This window comes from Lepidochelys kempii, chromosome 11, assembly GCF_965140265.1.
Source record: "Lepidochelys kempii isolate rLepKem1 chromosome 11, rLepKem1.hap2, whole genome shotgun sequence".
In the NCBI taxonomy this organism is placed as follows: Eukaryota; Metazoa; Chordata; order Testudines; family Cheloniidae; genus Lepidochelys; species Lepidochelys kempii.
Window position 1 is genome coordinate 26,894,563 of NC_133266.1, and position 18,502 is coordinate 26,913,064.

Below are 18,502 nucleotides of genomic sequence, written 5' to 3' on the forward strand. Positions count from 1 at the left end.
GTCTTGTTTAATAAATTTGAACAGCGATGTCCAAACATGTCAGAAGAATAGTAACCCATTAGAAAGTATAAACTGCTTGGTTAGAGTACCACTGACAATTGCTCTCCTCTGGAAAAGCACTCTTTCCAAATCTCTTGCTGAATTTTAAAATGTCCTTTAAGAATGATGTTACTTTTTTACTCTTAAGTCATTAGACAGGTAGGCACAATGCTCACTTACTCTTGAGCCCTTTTACAGCATTCTGGCAGGATAAAAATACCTTAAAGTGGGTCAATTATATTTGCACCCACTTAATTATCCTCAACTTTAAGACACCTTTCCAATGACAGAGTGAATTAAATGGGCAGTAATTGAGAATGAAACCCAAGTGAGCCTTAGGCTATGTCTACACTATAGCCTACGTCATCAAAATTTATGCATTCAGGGTGCGAATATTCCTCCCCCCTGAGCGACATACACCGACATAAGTGTTCGTTTGCACAGCACTACGCTGGCGGGAGAGCTTCTCTCAGTGATATAGTAAACTTATGCTGCTCGCATGGTAAACTTATGCTCCCTTTTTTTTTATGCAACAGGAGAGCTCTCTCCTATTGCACAGAGCGTCTTCACCAGACGCACTTTAGCAGCACAGCTGTATTGGTACAGCTGCGGCACTGTATGTATAGATGTGGCCTGAGTCTCCTCTCACTACCACCCGTTTTACCATGGTAACTGCGCTGAAGTGAGTGGAATTACTCCTGATTTACACCAATGTGAGGGAAGAATCAGACCCACATATACTTCAGCTTCTTCCTTTCTCCTTTCCTAAGGACAGAAAAGAGCTACAGGGGAGAGGAAGTCATTCATATGCTTGTGAGTGGGAGAGGAGCTGGTCCACATAACATCTTTATTAAGAGCCACATTGTGAAAAACTCTGAGAATCGGTGTATTAAATGTTTGCTTACTCAGAAATCATGTGATAGTCTCTCTTTGAAGCTATCTGGGGCATGCTGTTAACACCTGCTTTCACTGTTTTACATGCAATAGCCCTGAGGTATAACTCTGTGTAATGCTTCCTGAAAAGACAGAACTGTGGGGCCTCTGCTTCAGCAAAAAGTGGCACTGAGGTACAGGAAGAAGAGTGTAATAGTTATAAATAAATATTGCTCAGCATTCCCCTATCCATTAGATACTCACTTGAGTAGTCCCATGTAAGCCAATGGGACTCAAGTGAGTAAGAAGTGGTATGAGTATGGGTTTCCATAATTATCCCCTTAAAGATTCTGAGGTCCTTGGACACTATGGAAATGGAGGCCATATAAGAAGTAATAAGCATTTATACCATGATACTGTCAAAGGCCCCAATACGGGTTGAGTTCCATTGTGCTGTACAAATATAGATGAGAGATAATCCCAGCCCTAAAGCGTTCACAATCTAAAAGACACAAAACAGATGAAAGAAGGGATCAAGCATATATTGTACAAGGGAATGAATCTGGCAAAGAACTGACACCACTTCCTTCCCTAGTCCTTAAGAAGAGCTCTGTGTAGCTTGAAATCTTGTACCTTCCATCAACAGGAGTTGATCCAGTTAAAGATATTACCTCACCTACCTTGTTTCACTCATGTTTTGTTGTTTTTTAACAGGAATTAGGGGAAGGGTGAGGGGGAATAGCAGGAAAGAGGAAGTTAGTATTGGTAAGAAAGTAGGAAAATAAATGAAGAGGAAGCAGAAGACTCACAACTAATCACCTGCCTACCCATAACCAGCAGACAAGCACTTCTAGCCATTCGCTGCAGAGGTGAGTTTTAAGGACTAGGACTATGCTGTACCTATGCCGTGGCTCTGTAAAACCACCAGTCTCTAGAGCTAAAAATTTTGGTATCTCCTATGAGTTTTTCAAATATATATTATACTCTTTTCAGTATTGCATAGGGTTTTTAAAGCTGATTGGGTTATTAATTATCTATAGAATGAATAATATTAAATGGGGCTTAATGAGTGTCTCTTGATTAGGATTATCCGCTTAGATTTCTGCATGAATGGCTATGCCTTTATAGCACCCTTTATTCCTCCAAGCTAGAATTCATAATACGCAAATCTGGAACAAAGTCATTGTTACTGCAAAATCCTTTCTGAAATAGTTCTTACCTCACTTATTTCAGAAATAACCCCGCAGGAAAGCTATAACAACTGGAAAGTTCCTGCTATTCAAACTTTCTTTATATAAATGCAACAGTGTAATAAAAGCTAAAAAAATATAAAACAAAAGCTCTGAGTAGTAAGGTGGGTAATGTGTGTATGTCTTTACATAATAGGCCCCAGCACACGAGTAATTCTATTGAATTACATGGGACTAGGCAAATATTTTTCAGGACTGGGTCCCTTATCAATAGCTAGTACACTTATACTTGCCTCCTTTTAATACCATGTGTGTTAAACAAGTGTGCTGAATGTTCCAAGTGAGTTAGTGGAAAGTTTCAGTTGTCCCCATTTTACAGACAGAGAGACTAAGGGTCAGATTTGTAAAGGTATTTAAGTGCTTAAAAATGCAGATAGGTTCCTACCAGGATTTTCAAAAGTGCCTAGGTGTCTAATGGGAATTAGATATCTATGTGCTTTTCAAACGGTCACTAGGCACTTACTTTTATTTTTAAATGCCTAAATAGTTGGCCAATCCTCACTGAAAACTTAACCTGGGCTTTTATCCAGGTTTAAACCTAATCCCCCAAACCAAGGCTTTTATGTGCTTTGAATTTAGGCCTATTTGCCCAGCTCAGGGTGTAGGTAGAGCCCAGATTCCACAGTAAGGCAGGCTCAGGCTCACCTAAGTTGTCATGTGGATACAGCTGTTAACTGGGTTTTGATAGTCCTCCAATACCATCCCACACTTCCCCTGGTCCTCATTTTCCAGCCCTTCTATCTATTCACTTCCCTCTTTTACTGCAGGGGCTACCTTCCCAAGTGACTAGGGTCACACAGGAAGTCTGACAGAGTCAAGACTCTAACTTCAGTTTTCCCAAGTCCTAGGTTAGTACCATCCTTCTCTATATTACAGTAGCTACTAGAGCTGGTCAGAAAACAAAATTATTTCCCCATGAGAAATTTGGAATGAAAAATATGCACTCAAGTTTTGGTAAAAAATTTTTAATTTTCATGCAGGACGTTTTAAACCAATTTAAAATTAACATTTTTGACATTTCAACACCAAGTTAAAATGTCATTTTGTTTTTCTTTTAGTGGGAATAAAAGTCAAAAGAAAATGACATTTTAAGTTGAAATGAAATCTCTTATTTCCGATCAACACTTCAATTTGTAATATCATTGTTTCAATTTATTCAAACCAAAAATCTGAAGTGAGACATCTTGAGTTAAAACAAAAACTTTACATTTGATATTTCCCATGTGGAAATCAAATTTTCATCAGAAATGACATTTTCCTGTGAAAAAATTTGGTTTCAATAAACCAGTATTTTTCAGCAGGAAATATTTGTGTGAAAAATTTCAACCAGCTCTACTAATAACAGCCAGTGGTGTGAAGTCTTCCCCCCACAATGTCCTCCCTCTGGGCCTCAATTCTGACCTGCAGGAACTACCTCATGTGTCTCATTCAAGGTCCATTGAATTCAATAGCAGTCTTTCCACTGATGCCAGGGCTTTGGATCAGGTCCTCTATACCCACTACCCATACCATGTTCATGCTTTGGCTTCTCCATTGAGACTCTTTCCAATCTGTTCTGATCATGGAGATAATTGTGACACCAGTCCATTAAGAGAGGGACTGAGACCACTCACATTTGATACACACAAACTCCAGTGCCTTCAGATGCTAGTGACTTTGACCCTGTAGCGAGGTGAGGCGGCACTGGTGCAGTGCCTCCTCCTGGTCTTCTTGGGAATTAGCTCTTTCCAGCCTTCAGAGCGCCATCTGCAGGCCAGTATCTCACCTGCTGCTGGCCCCATGTCCCTCACAGACCCTGGTGCCCTTTTCCTCAGGGCTCTGCCCCAGCAGTAGCCCCACTCTGGGTCTCCCCTCCCAGGGGAACCCCAACCCTCTAACCCCACCTTGCCTCAGTCATCATCTAGCCCCCGCTCACTGGGGCAGACTGAAGTCTGTAGTGGCCACTCATCACTGCCAAGGGGTAGAACCAGGTGCCTCTGCCTATTCCCAGGCTGCCCCTCTGCAGCCCCAATACCTTTCTGGGCCTTTACCAAGGCCTGTAGCCTGGGGGTTTACCAGGCTGGAGCTCCCCAGCTCCCTTTGCCCTTCCCCAGCACTGCTCCACCTCAGGTAACCTTGCTCCCAGGTAGCTAGCCCTTCTCACTCTAGGGCTAGAATAAGACTCTCTCAGCTCCTGGCTCACAGCCCTTTTGTAGGGCCAGCTGTGGCCTGATTGGGGTGTGGCCCCAGCTGTGGCTGCTTCCCCAATCACCCTAGCCTTTCACAGCCTCAGCCCACTCCAGGGTTGCTTTTAACCCCTGTTCTTCAGGAGTCGTATTGGAAAACCCGGGAGGTGGGCGCCCCACTACAAACCCACTGACCTTGTAGCCACATTTATTCCTATGTGACCTTCAGATATTTTCCCAGCTTGACTCTACATATTGCTGCTGTTACTGCTTTTTGGGCAGTTTCCAGCTAGAAACTTTCTTGTGGTTTCTGATAAGCTTGAACCAATATTTTGCATTAATATAAGTATTTTGTCCTTTTGTGGCAATGACATTTGAACTGAGAAACCTACTTTCCTGAAGCTGTAGACCTCTGGTGAGATTATTTATGATTCCAAGTAAGATTATAAATTTATTTATTATCCTGTTTTATTTTTGGTAGACATGAAGAGAAAATAACCAGTAAGCAACAATCAAGTATCAATCAAGAATGTGCACAGGCTCAGTCTATAGTCACATATTAATAGTTAAATACACATTTATATTTCTGGATATCATTGTAAACTAAAGCAAAAAAAAAACAAACCCAACAACAACATTTCTCTTGACTCAACATGAAAGGAGATTTTCTCTCTCGCTCAGCAGGAAAAACCACATGGAGTCTATTTCCTGCAATATCTAAAACTGCAGCTCCAAAAATGATAGCATTTGAAATTGGGCTTCTTGGCTATTCTTTTCTTTGTAGCTAAAATTTGTTTTAAAGTAAAAAATACTTAATATTCTAGGAAGATAGTCTGCCAAATTCATGCTGATTTGGCATCTGAACTCCCACTGAAATATATGTTTATTGATGTTTACTAGGAGTCTCACTGAGTAAACTCTGCCATTTATATTCTCTGAAAAAGATCCGTTGTGAGTGAGCTACTGGGCACCGCCAAACTGGACAGTCTCTACGTAAAAAAATAAATGGACACAAATCAGACGTCAAGAATTATAACATTCAAAAACCAGTCGGAGAACACTTCAATCTCTTTGGTCACTCGATTACAGACCTAAAAGTGGCAATTCTTCAACAAAAAAATTTCAAAAACAGACTCCAATGAGAGACTGCTGAATTGGAATTAATTTGCAAACTGGATACAGTTAACTTAGGCTTGAATAAAGACTGGGAGCGGATGGGTCATTACACAAAGTAAAACTATTTCCCCATGTTTATTCCCCTCCCCTACCCCCACTGTTCCTCAGACGTTCTTGTCAACTGCTGGAAATGGCCCACCTTGATTATCACTACAAAAGGTTCCCTCTCCCCACCCGCTCTCCTGCTGGTAATAGCTCACCTTACCTGATCACTCTTGTTACAGTGTGTATGGTAACACCCATTGTTTCATGGTCTCTGTGTATATAAATCTCCCCACTGTATTTTCCACTGCATGCATCTGATGAAGTGAGCTGTAGCTCCCGAAAGCTTATGCTCAAATAAATTTGTTAGTCTCTAAGGTGCCACAAGTACTCCTTTTCTTTTTGCGGATACAGACTAACACGGCTGCTACTCTGAAACCTGCCATCTTTAAGGATCTAATTCTTCCACTTCTACTCACATTGAATGGTAACTTAGTGCTATTTTATTCTATATAGGTTCTTGTACTGTGCTTATCACTTTAGTATCTATGGCTCCACTGATTTCAACTACTTCTGGAGACAAGTGCCATTCTGCATTCAGGCCCCACTTCAGCAAATCATTTAAGTAAATGCCAAACTTTAATCACTTGCCTTAAGTGCATCCCTGCTCAGCAAAGCACTTAAGTTCCATTGCCTTGAGTGTGATTTAAGAATGTGTCTTTTGCTGAATTGAGGCCACTTTGACTAAAGGGGGTAGAATCCAGCCCTGTGATATGAAGCCTACTGGGATATGTCACATTTTATTGGTTATTATGGCTCAGTTAGATTTAGTCAGAGGTTTTATCTACAGTTCCTGTAGTGCTTAATTGTTGGAAGCTTGGTACAGATGGGGGTAGCCATCATGAGATTTCTTTCACACCTCCACGTGAGATGAGCACAAGCAACAGGGAACTCAGACATTTAATAGGGGCAGGAAAGGTTGCAGCTGGTGATGGAAGAGGGCACATGCTGCATTTGCTGAAAGACTGTCTGAGCTGCATATACTCCTCTGGGGGTTCCAGGACAAATTCTGGCTGAATTCCAGCTGCAAAGAGCCCCAGCTCTAGCTGTAATTGTGCCTTAAAAAGGCATAGTTTGTAACTTGGTTTTAAGATATTTTAAGTAGGTTAGGAGAGTTTTTGGCATTGTCAGAACTTAAAGCAGTTTCTGAACTTTTCTCTTTAAAGAACATGGCACTAAGTGCCCTGGAGAGTTATTCAGTCTAATATAGTGTGTCTTTTACAATATTTTAAGATATTGTAATGTATACATTAAGTTTCCTTGCTTCAGATTTGGGATTTGCCTAATGAACTGGATATTTTTCTTGTTCCCTGGGTAAAGAGGGGTAGTGTATTTCCTGCCCTCATCATTTAACAGTTCTGTCCTGTTAATTTTACCTTCTGAATGAATTAATAATCAAACAATATGGTTTGAAGTAAAGGATATTTCCTTAGTTAATTATGCCACTTGTAACTCTGAGTTTGGCCTATAACATCAGAACAGAAAAAAACCCACTGATCAAATATGATCTTCACTTTGGGTACATATGGCTGGTGTCTCTATGCAATTAGAGATAATCTGAAAGTACACAATTTATTTAGTCTGATTCTTTTATGTTTCCATGTGCATTCAGTGTTGTAAACGATACTTCTCCACCTTTTCTGTCCTTGTGCACTTTTGTTAAAAAGCCAGTCAAATACGTAATTTTTTAAAAAGTATAAAATTTTCAGATGATCACTTCATTTTAAAGTAGGATCATATGGACAGAGTTCAGTTTAGTTGTCCCCTGTTTCTAATTTATTATGAATAGGATTGAAGAAGTAAGACTAATATATCACATTACTAAGCCTTCAAAATGCAGGTAATCTGTCACTTTACATGAACCTTTGTGAAAGGAAAAAGTTGTCCTAATTCCATCTGTGATTGAAGTATTGAAACCGAACCAAGATTGGAGAACTGCAATATCTTCCAAAATGAATATAAAATTGTACACTAAGTAGATGGCATTACCTATTATTGTGTTCTCTGAAAAGTCAGTAAAATGATGACAGATTTTTTGACATTTGAATGTGAAGGTTAAGTCTGATTGAAAAGCAGACAAAGAGGTTCAAAAATGCACAGTGTCTGAAGATTCTCAATATTTTTCAGTGTATCACGGTACTTTTTCTAATTACTTTAATCAATGCCTCAGAGGAATGATTGACGTCAGTTGCTGGAAATCTTTATGAAAGATATCTTAATGGATGATTTTTTTCTTGTTGTTGTTGAGAATATAACTCTTCTTTCATAATGCTAAATGCCACTTCCAGAGACAGATGCATTTATACTTGTTGAATGCAGTATTAGCAACTTTCTTTCCTTTTGTCTCCCAGATGTAAGAAGAATGATGTTAAAGGGATAGAGTCATTGTCTGAGATTTTTCATGTGTGCTATGACTTTTGGTTATGCTAAATTAAGTGGCAACTTCAAAAGTAGCTACTTCAAAAATAAGTGCTTCTTTAAATTATCTGTTATAAATCTGAGTCCCAAGCTATTAATTAGTCAAATAATCTAGAACAAAATATCTATTGTAGAACTTGCACTAAAGATCACCTGCAATAGGTAATCCCTTCTCGAAGGAGGCAATTTTTAAGTATTCCTGAAGTTTCTGATACCATTTTGTTCAACAACAACCACTACTATTAAGCAACATATTTGCAATTCTCCTAGATCGGTATTTTAGATTTCACAGTCTAACCTAACACCAATGTGAAATAAAAACAATTCTAATACCAAAAATACCATCCTCAGTTTCAACCGTTAAGCCCCACTGATCTTACTGGGTTGCAGCCCACATAGGATACCAGGGGGCAGAATTCAGTCCTGAACACTTGGAAATTCTAAAATGGAATTATAATACAAAGCTGTCATAGGCTGGAGCAGATTCCTTGCTGCACTTCCTGAGAGGTGCAACACAAAAAGGCGAGGGGACAAAGGTGGATCTGAGCTACCTTGCACGGGCAGGATTCTGGGTTGCTGCAGGAGCCAAAACAACCCCTCAGGTAAGTTAGAGAAATCCTTGGAGTGCTCTGCTTTAATCTGATGAGGTTCAATAAGGATAAGTGCAGGGTCCTGCACTTAGGATGGAAGAATCCAATGCACCGCTACAGACTAGGGACCGAATGGCTAGGCAGCAGTTCTGCGGAAAAGGACCTAGGGGTGACAGTGGACGAGAAGCTGGATATGAGTCAGCAGTGTGCCCTTGTTGCCAAGAAGGCCAATGGCATTTTGGGATGTATAAGTAGGGGCATAGCGAGCAGATCGAGGGACGTGATCGTTCCCCTCTATTCGACATTGGTGAGGCCTCATCTGGAGTACTGTGTCCAGTTTTGGGCCCCACACTACAAGAAGGATGTGGATAAATTGGAGAGAGTCCAGCGAAGGGCAACAAAAATGATTAGGGGTCTAGAACACATGACTTATGAGGAGAGGCTGAGGGAGCTGGGGTTGTTTAGCCTGCAGAAGAGAAGAATGAGGGGGGATTTGATAGCTGCTTTCAACTACCTGAAAGGGGGTTCCAAAGAGGATGGCTCTAGACTGTTCTCAATGGTAGCAGATGACAGAATGAGGAGTAATGGTCTCAAGTTGCAGTGGGGCAACTTAGATTGGATATTAGGAAAAACTTTTTCACTAAGAGGGTGGTGAAACACTGGAATGCGTTACCTAGGGAGGTGGTAGAATCTCCTTCCTTAGAGGTTTTTAAGGTCAGGCTTGACAAAGCCCTGGCTGGGATGATTTAACTGGGAATTGGTCCTGCTTCGAGCAGGGGGTTGGACTAGATGACCTTCAGGGGTCCCTTCCAACCCTGATATTCTATGATTCTATGATTCTATGGCAGCTTCTCTATGGCTGCCTATGGACTGCACTGTCCACCGGTATCCCTGTGGTACTATGGTACTATGGAGATGCCACCTCCCACCTTTGAGATGCCCACTACAGTAGGGCCGGTGCACTAGCTCTACACAGTGCAGTAGGTAAACTTTTTCCCAGACTGTTATGGAATTTTTATAGCATCTATGTGCCGCTGGAGTATTGAATTGGGGCGAAGTCTGGAGACAGCATTGGCCCCTCTGTCAGGTGCCATATGTTCATTTCTAAATAAAGTAGGGACGTTGGTTCCTCCAGTCTTATATTTACTGTAAATATATGTTATGTTATGTTTGTAACACCCACTTCACATTCACCTAATTCAGATCTAATCTATAACAATTTAACACTCTGGGATTGCAATTTGCATAGTTTCCAAATATAATCTGTTGCCATAATTTTATTAGATGATTTTCTTCTGTAGCCAAGTCATCCCACCCTCACCCTTGCACATACTTGACTGAGAGATGGAGTAAGGCAAAGAGGCATGGTTCCTGCTCTCATGTCCAGAACACACATTTAGCTTTGGATAATCCAAATCCCTCTGCATACTACAGTTTTTCCTTGGAATTTTTTAAACTTTTCAATGAGCTATTTAGTGCCTGATCCATGGAAGTCAATAGGAGTTTCTCTACTACTTCAATAGGCTGCAAAGCAGGCCTAGATCCCATTGCTGGCATGAGATTCATTAGTGGGATCCATGAGCTTGGGAAAACACAAAAGTCCCACCTGTGAACTTTGCAGAGTTCCAGTATTTCTTTAAGGGAACATTTTGTAGGGATTTCTGTAAGGGGTATCTAGGGGATGTTCTGCCCTCTGAGCTCAATGAAATCTGGCTCCTACTTTTTAAAACTAGCAAATACCCACTTGAGCTAAGTATAGGGAAATGTGGTAAAAATCTATAATTATTCCCCATTGGACTCAGGCACTGTGCTCATTTTCACCAGTATGAATCCAGAGTATCTCCACTGAACTCAGTTTGGTCCTTAGTCTGATTTATTTTCACAGATTTTAAGGCTAGAAGGGACCATTACACTATCTGACCTGTTGTATAATACAGGTCATAGATTTTTACCAGTTATCCCTGTACTGAACCCAATAACTAGTGCTTGACTAAAGTATATTTTCCAGAGAGGCATTCGGTCTTGATTTGGAGACATTAGAAGGTGAAAATTCCATCACTTTCCTTGGTAATTTGTTCTAATAGTTAATCACATTCACTGTTAAAAATTTCTGCCTCATTCCCAGTTTTGAATTTGGTTCTTGTTATGTCTTTCTCTGCTAGATTAAAGAACCCTTTAGTACCTAGTATTTTCTACCTGTGGAGATACTATATGCAGTGATCAAGTCACCTTTTGATCTTTGTCATAAAATGAACAGACAGAGCTTTTCAGCTCTCTTACTGGAAGAGGAATGAATCAATTTTGTAGCTTTTTGCTGCATCCTCTTCAATTTTTCAACCTTTTCCATTTTGTTTTACATTTCACAAATCCCTTCATTTTCAAGACTTCCTAGTAAACTATATATATAGAGAGAGTTAACTAATTAAAAAGGGACCTGTAGGTAGCTAGGGAGATCTGTAGTAACACCACTGAAATCAGAGGTTGGTGAATGTAAAACAAAATCAATCAGACTAAGGGCAAAGCTGATTTAAGTGGAGTTACTCTTCATATATGTCTCTTTTTAATAGTATTTGGGCCAAATTCTGGCTTTTGATACAAACACCCATCTTCAAATTAACTTCACCAATAACTGCACATCCTTATCTGAGGGAAGAATTTGGCAAAGAGAATTGAGAATATGTGCTTTTCAGCCCTCAAGTAGAGCTCTGTGTAAGTTCAAAAGCTTGTCTCTCTCACCAAAAGAAGTAGGTTCAATAAAAGACATTCTCACCCACCTTGTCTCTCTAGTATCCTGGAACAAACACAGCTACAGCAGCACTGCAAACAACACATTTCTGTTCAACGACATTTGCGAATTGCGCTCCAATCCATCACCCAGTTTTGTCCTCTTGGCTCCCACAACCTTTTCTTACTCTAACTGGTATTTGTTTTCTAAGGGATCCTTAAAGTCTCATGTCCCAAGCTGTCACCTCTGGTTCTGTTACCACTCTTTCTTCTAGCAATGTGATCCTTCTATTTCTTCTCTTCCTATAGTGGACACCAACATACTTTTGCCTGGAGTACACATTTGCCACCATAAAAGTGCACACTCAAATAGCACTTAACCTTTCAGACTTTATCCTGGGCACATTAAAGCTGAAACTGTCAAAATGCACCTATTACTGGACTGTGGAGAAGAGCTTTTATAGTTCAGAAGAACAGGCAGACTCAAAGCAGAACCTGGAAGTACAACACAGGATACCTACCATTGGCAATGAAAGCTTGGTGCAGATTAAAATACACAGCGGTTTAAAAGACACTTTGGTAAATGGCTTTAAATACCCATATTAGGTACATAACAGAAACATACAAACATGTACAATAAAGCAGTTTCTCATGTACCCCTCCCTGCGGTTTTATAGGCACTTACCAATTTTTTTTTGTCAGACTCTTAAGAGTTCACTGCTCTGGGCTCCTCCTTATCAATGCTCAGCTGCCCTCCTGTAAATTACTGATATAATATTTTACTTGCAGCAGCAGTCTCCAGATAGTACATTGTGAGCAGCTCTGAGTCCCAGCAGGGCTGAGGACAAAATCCATTTCCCCATTGCCCAGCACAAGTAGCTGGCCAAGGCTCAGGGTATCTTCTCTGAGGGCTGGGCAGGAAGGAATTCTAGGAAGTCTGTGGAATAGCTGTAGAGACATTTCATGAAGGCTTCTTCAACCCAACAGCTGTAGTAGATCTCTGGACTCCCAACATGCCTATATCATAGGAATGTCTGGTAAAGGGGTCAAGAAAATCCACACAGCAGAATCTCCATTCTTTCCTCTGGCCTTCTGCTATATGCTGCTATGTGCTTCCATGTAAGAAGTCCCTATAGGGCTGGACTCCATGCTGTGCAGGTAGTGAGCTCCCTTAGCTCCCTCCAATCCAGCTCCCTTCCACAGTGTGACCACACTGGCTTTGCTAATGGGGTCCCTGTATAGTCTTGGAGTTGGAGGCTGGATTTACCTTATGGATTAGGTGTCTCCCTTGAACTGGAAGGCATGTCATCCTAACTTTTATTTTTAGGTAGGATAGAAGGAGAGCCCAAGTCTCAGCTGGTGTAAATCAGTGTAGCTCAATGGGTAATGCAAACAGCAGTATTAGAGACAAAGGACCCAAATTCAGTGCTCACGTAACTCTTTTGGCATCAGCAGAGTGGCATCCAGTGCTAGAGATGAATTTGGCCTGAAGTTGTAAGAGTCTGTGATGTTCTTCTGTATAATGTGGCTCACTGTTAGTCCCTAAAGCAAAAAATAATCTTTAAAACTAAAACAAAGCACAATTTACAGTTGGCAGGAATGTTAATCCTCTCAGCACAAATATGCACGGTATTTGCTCTAATGCAGAACATGTACTTTAGCTCCAGACTTATCCACAGTAAGAAACTTCTGAGGTATGGGTCTTATTAGGAAAGACCACAAGCAAAATGGCATGAAACTTTGTGAGCTATGGTCCAACTTTTACAAGTTATTACCGATAAAAATGGCACTTGAAAAGTCAGACTTGCTTTTGTTTACTTGAAATAAAATTTTAGTAACATGCCCAGAATCTTATTGTTATGGGTAGGTCTTTGCATATTACATGCAGACACATTTTAGAAGCAGGCAGCTTTCATAAATACACATTAATTACCTTTTATTCTTCATTTTTTTTGTTAGCAGCCTACAGGAAAATAGCATTGTTAATTACTCAAATTCTATTTTTTTTAGCTAAGCACAAGAGCACCTGGAAGATGAGATTATAGCAGTTTAGCACCAGTGTGAAAAAGTTTAGCTTCAGTGGTTGAATGCTTTTGCATGTTTTCAGTCAATTCATTACAATTTTTCCACTCTAAAGAAAAAAAAGTCGTGTGCAATAGAAAGAAAGATATCCTAAATGCAGCACATCTGTAACTCCTGTCCTATAAAATCTGCATGAATTATAGCTGATTCTCCCCTATAATAGCATTTTGTTTCTTTTGAGCTACAGGTATGTCGTAAAACTGAGTTAAATGCATGATTGGTCTCCTTGGAATTTTATTATCACAATGTGGACATTGTTCCTCCAAACACACAGACATCTGCATACCATACCACAGGAGGTAACTGTATGCCAAGTTAAATGACCATAATAACATCTGCATTTATTTGAGGGATTAAAGTTTAACACTCATTCAGGAAAACACACAGTTTTATAAGCTGATAAGTAGTAAAAAAGATTATTGTATGAAAAACATTTACCACATTTCTATAGTAGATGTCAACTCAGGAGGTTATAAAGACTGAAGTATTTTAGTGCTTTTCTAAAGGAAAGTACCCCACAGAGTACTTTGGAGGACAGAATAAAGATCACTTACAAATCTGTAAAGATGAGATTGTTGTCATCTATAGCATCAATTGTGCCTTAAATTTGTCTGCATGGGGACCTCCAAGAAAGTTAATATGAATTAACTGAAGGTGCAAAGTTGAAATGTGTTAAACTACATTTCACTCACATAAACTTCTTCATTCAGAATTAAAATCATCTTAATTTGGTTTACCTTTGTTCAGTTCTAAAGTGAATTAAACTAAACTATATTAAGGCTACTTTAATTCAGAGGCCTGGTCTATGCTAAAAAGTTAGGTTGACCCAGCTATGTCATTCGGGTATGAAAAATCCATACCACTAAGTGGCATAGCTGAGCCAACCTAACCCCTGTTGTAGACAGTGCTAGGTTGATGAAGAATTCTTCTGTTGACCTAGCTACCACCTACATGGGATGGTGGATTGCCTGCACTGATGGGAGAAACTCTCCTGTCGGTATAGGTCTATATTGAAGTGCTATAGTGGTGCAGCTCCAGAGCTACAGTTGTGCCACTGTAGGATTTCAAGTGTAGACAAGCCCTGACTAACTGCAGCTACATAAGGATTTAATGCAGTTTAACTAATCTACTTCAAATTCACACTTGTAGTGGATTTGGATTAATTTTCCCGGATGTCCCCATGTAGACACACACTTAATTTATTTTAAAGGAACTCTGCCAAGTAATTTTCATAGTTGTAATTTTGCTTTTCCATTATTTGTTAGACTATCTTAGAATTTTTGACATTTATTTTTCTGCATCTGTATTTTTTCAGTTAAGCTCTGCAAAACTTTCATCTGCTCATGATATGAGCTTTGTGCAGTTTCACATTGTCTTATAAAATGAAAACGTGGGCCAACTTTACCAAGGTTTTGATCAGTCTGAGCTGAGTTTCAAGCTAATGTGGTTTGTTACATATGGAAGTGTTGAATTATGATGTTGAGAGGAAGCCATGTGAAACTTGATAGGTTTGACCTGATAGCAAGTAGAAATCAGCATCCTTGGCTCTGATTTTACCAGAATATTTGGGTCAGATCAGAATTAAACTTCTGGATTTTGGAACCTAAACTGACTATTTTCATGTACCCCAGACTTCGTTTCAGCCGAAATTAACCAGGCTCTTTTTGTTGCATGTTTTCTTGTTTGTGTATTGCCACCATCAGCTAGGATCTCACTGCAGCTCTGGGAATAGAGTTTATAATTTAACTTGGAAACTCTGTTGATTTGACTGGCTGACATAAAAAAAACTCTACATAAACAATGGCTAAAAATAGCAGCTAAAACTTGGCAACACCTTGATAGAGCGATAACCCACAAAATTTTAACTAATTTCTGAATTTAAATTGGTCCTAATATTTCCAATGAAATCTGAAACCAGATGTGTTTTGTGTTGCTTTAGGTTTCATTGCTAACATTTTGGGCACCTCTGTTTTTTCATTCCTGTGTAGATTCATACTAGAAGCATAGATACATAGGCGTTCATATAGTTAGCATTTGAGATTCACAAGTATACAAATAATCACTGTCTGCCATGGACAATGCCAACTGACCAAATTACTCAAGCAAAAATTCCATATATCTGAATAAGAGCTGCAGGATTTGTCCTAAATACTGGGATATGGAATAAAATATTTATATGTGTACTATGTTGACTAAAGCTAGTTGGAAATATCCGTGATTGAAAGCTGATTCACTGAACTCTGAGTGTTTTGTGGATATGATTCACTTTTTGGCAGTTTCCTAACGGATTTCATGGCAGGCTGCTGGAGAGTCCAGGCTTATAGGCTCCCAGCTCCTCAGCAACCTGCCTGGTGGGCTGACAGGGATCTGGAAAGCCCGAGGAGTCTCAGCTCCCAGGTTCCTTAGCTCCTTGCTCTTCAGCAGCCCAGGCTTCAGGGGTCCCCTGCTGTGAGGCAGCCCAACACAGAGACTACTCCACAACCAGTGTGTCATTCCTTTCTCAGGGAATTTCACATTCTTTGGGTTTCATTCCAAATCAAAACACCACCACATTTCAAAATATTGAAATCCTCCACAAAATGGAATTACCTTTCTCCACACAGCTCTAATGTTGACATAAGGAGAGCTCGTATCACCTTGCACCTGGGTGTGTGTTCTGGGTCCAACCAATTTATATATAAAGACTTAATTATGGATTAGAACAGATACGCTAATAAATAATAATACATTACACTTAGGAACTGTAGCATCTTCCAATTAAGGCTATCGAAACACTTTGCAAACATTAGGCAATTAAGTCTCACAGCATACCTCAGAGGCAGTTGAGTATTATTATCTCCCTTTTACAGATATGGAAACGGGTGGAATAGAATGATTAAATGCATCTATCTAGACATTTTTATTGTACTCATGTCCATTGTAACTGAGCACTGAATAGTGTGCAAACAAACAACTTATCCAGAGTCACATAAGCCAGTGACTGTATGAGGGATGGAAAGCAAAACTCCTGACTTCCAGTCCTGTGCTCCAACAACTATTATTACCCTTCTGCCTTATAAAATATACATGATCTAACTCCCTTTATAAGGTGCCTTTTACTGTAGTATCTAAGGTCACAATAATCCATAGTAATTTGGAAGGCATTGTATAATGAATAACAAGCTTGAAAACATGAACTATTTACACATTATAATGACACCTCCTCCCCCCACCAAAAAAAAAAAGAGCTTGAGAGGTGACAAATTATGTTTCACTGGAGGCACCTTGAAAATGTGGCAGTCTAAGAAGAGAATGATGCACATCAGTTTTCACAGGTGATTCTGTCCTTTTGGACTTTTGTCTCAATAATTTAAGACTGAAGAGGTATTATACAGGATTGAAATTTAAATTAAAACAAAGAAAATGGAAGGATTCTTGTCAGTTTGGCACAGTGAGAAGCTGGTCTGATATAACCGAAATACAAGTCTCGGAAAAGCCTCACCTGTGTTTGTCTGCGCTGGGCACTGTGTCGTTCTGTGGTTTGGGGGGCAATCTAGACCAGTGAGGGGTTTTGTCACCACTTGCCCTGCAACTCTGTTTTGCTATTGTAGCTTCCAGCCTGGGACACTCACAACCAACCTTCCAGCATGCAGGTCATACCCTGAAGTGTCTGTGTGCTTAGACAGCTTTGGTTCAGCAGCTCTGACCCCAGAAGCTTGTCTACAGCCTCACAGCCCCATTCTGGCTCCCACCAGCCTTGGTTACAACCAGCCAGGTGACCCCAACACACTTCCAGGTTTTACTTCGCTGTGCTTGAACAGTGGGGGTGTGTTTGGATTTCAGACACAAAAGAAAAATATGTGTAAACCTCACATCACAATTTGGGAAGGGACCATTCAGCATGAAAGAACAATTCACATTTCTATCAATGTTTTCTTTCAAAGTCACTTTTTAGTGATTATTTTTGGTCAAACCCGGAGCTCTTTGCACTCGGCACTAAGGGCAATGCTAGCCCTATGCTTCAACAATCCTGAGGCTGGTCAGGCCATTACAGAAGTGGCATAGAGGTTCTGAAGCTGAGACCCAAGAGCTGCCTGAGGAGCAAGGAGATCATACAAGTGCTCCTTGATCCTTTAGATATCTCTTCCCAGATCCTACCCCCCCTTTCTTTCACTGTAGGGGCCACTGGCTTCCATTGACACTGCAAAGCTTCCTCAAGGGAAGAGGAGACTGCGGAGGAGAAACTCAAAAAACAAGGAGGCAAATAAAAATAACTCAAGTATTGGTTTTTTCTTCTTTTAAAATTCATGATTTTTAAGCCAATCTCATGACTTTTGAAGGCCTGATCCATGATGTATGAACACCTGGGGCTAACCATACTGGTGTTTCTGTGCGCTGCTCCACTCCTTTACTATCTCCTTGGCTGTCATCCTCCCTGCCTCAGCTGGGATGCGTAAAGCACCATCTCCCCTGATGTTACTACCTGCTTCTTCCTACACCTCAGCAGGGGAGGCACAGAAATATCTGCGGGCCAGAGCTCAGCAATTACGTAGCATCAAAGTGACGGCTGCAAAGGGGATTCCTCCTCTCCTCACATGATTTTATTTCTTTCCTTGGCTGGGTTGCATGGGGGCCTCATGTCATCCTCATCATATAACTACATGTTTCCTGGCCATTCCTTATTCAGCATAAAACGTACGTTAAAGGCCTAATTCTCCTCTTAACCCCCAGTGCAATTCCTCTGACTTCATTAGAATTACCTCGGATTTGTGCTGGTGTCAAGGACAGTAGTCCCCCAAGAGTCTGTTGCAGAGAGAAACGAGTGCATGTTTTTCTAATTATGCACTTCAACTTTTTAAATCTTTCTGCACTGCACACAATGCCTAGGGAAGCAGAAATGTGAAACAGCTCTGAGCTCCAGTAGACTGTAGATACCAATGTCACAGCACTCTACAAAGCTTTTTTTACTAATGCTTTTGCCAAACTGCTGTTTATCAAGGGATAAAGATGGAAATCACTCACCCAGCAATAAATTTGTTATTGTTTTCAAGGAAGGGGATTAATTGACTATTTGTGCAATGAGCTGGATAAATCAAGCATGACAGACAACGTTCAAATCAAATGAGTACTTCGTATTTTAAAATGACTGTCGTGTGGCAGAGCT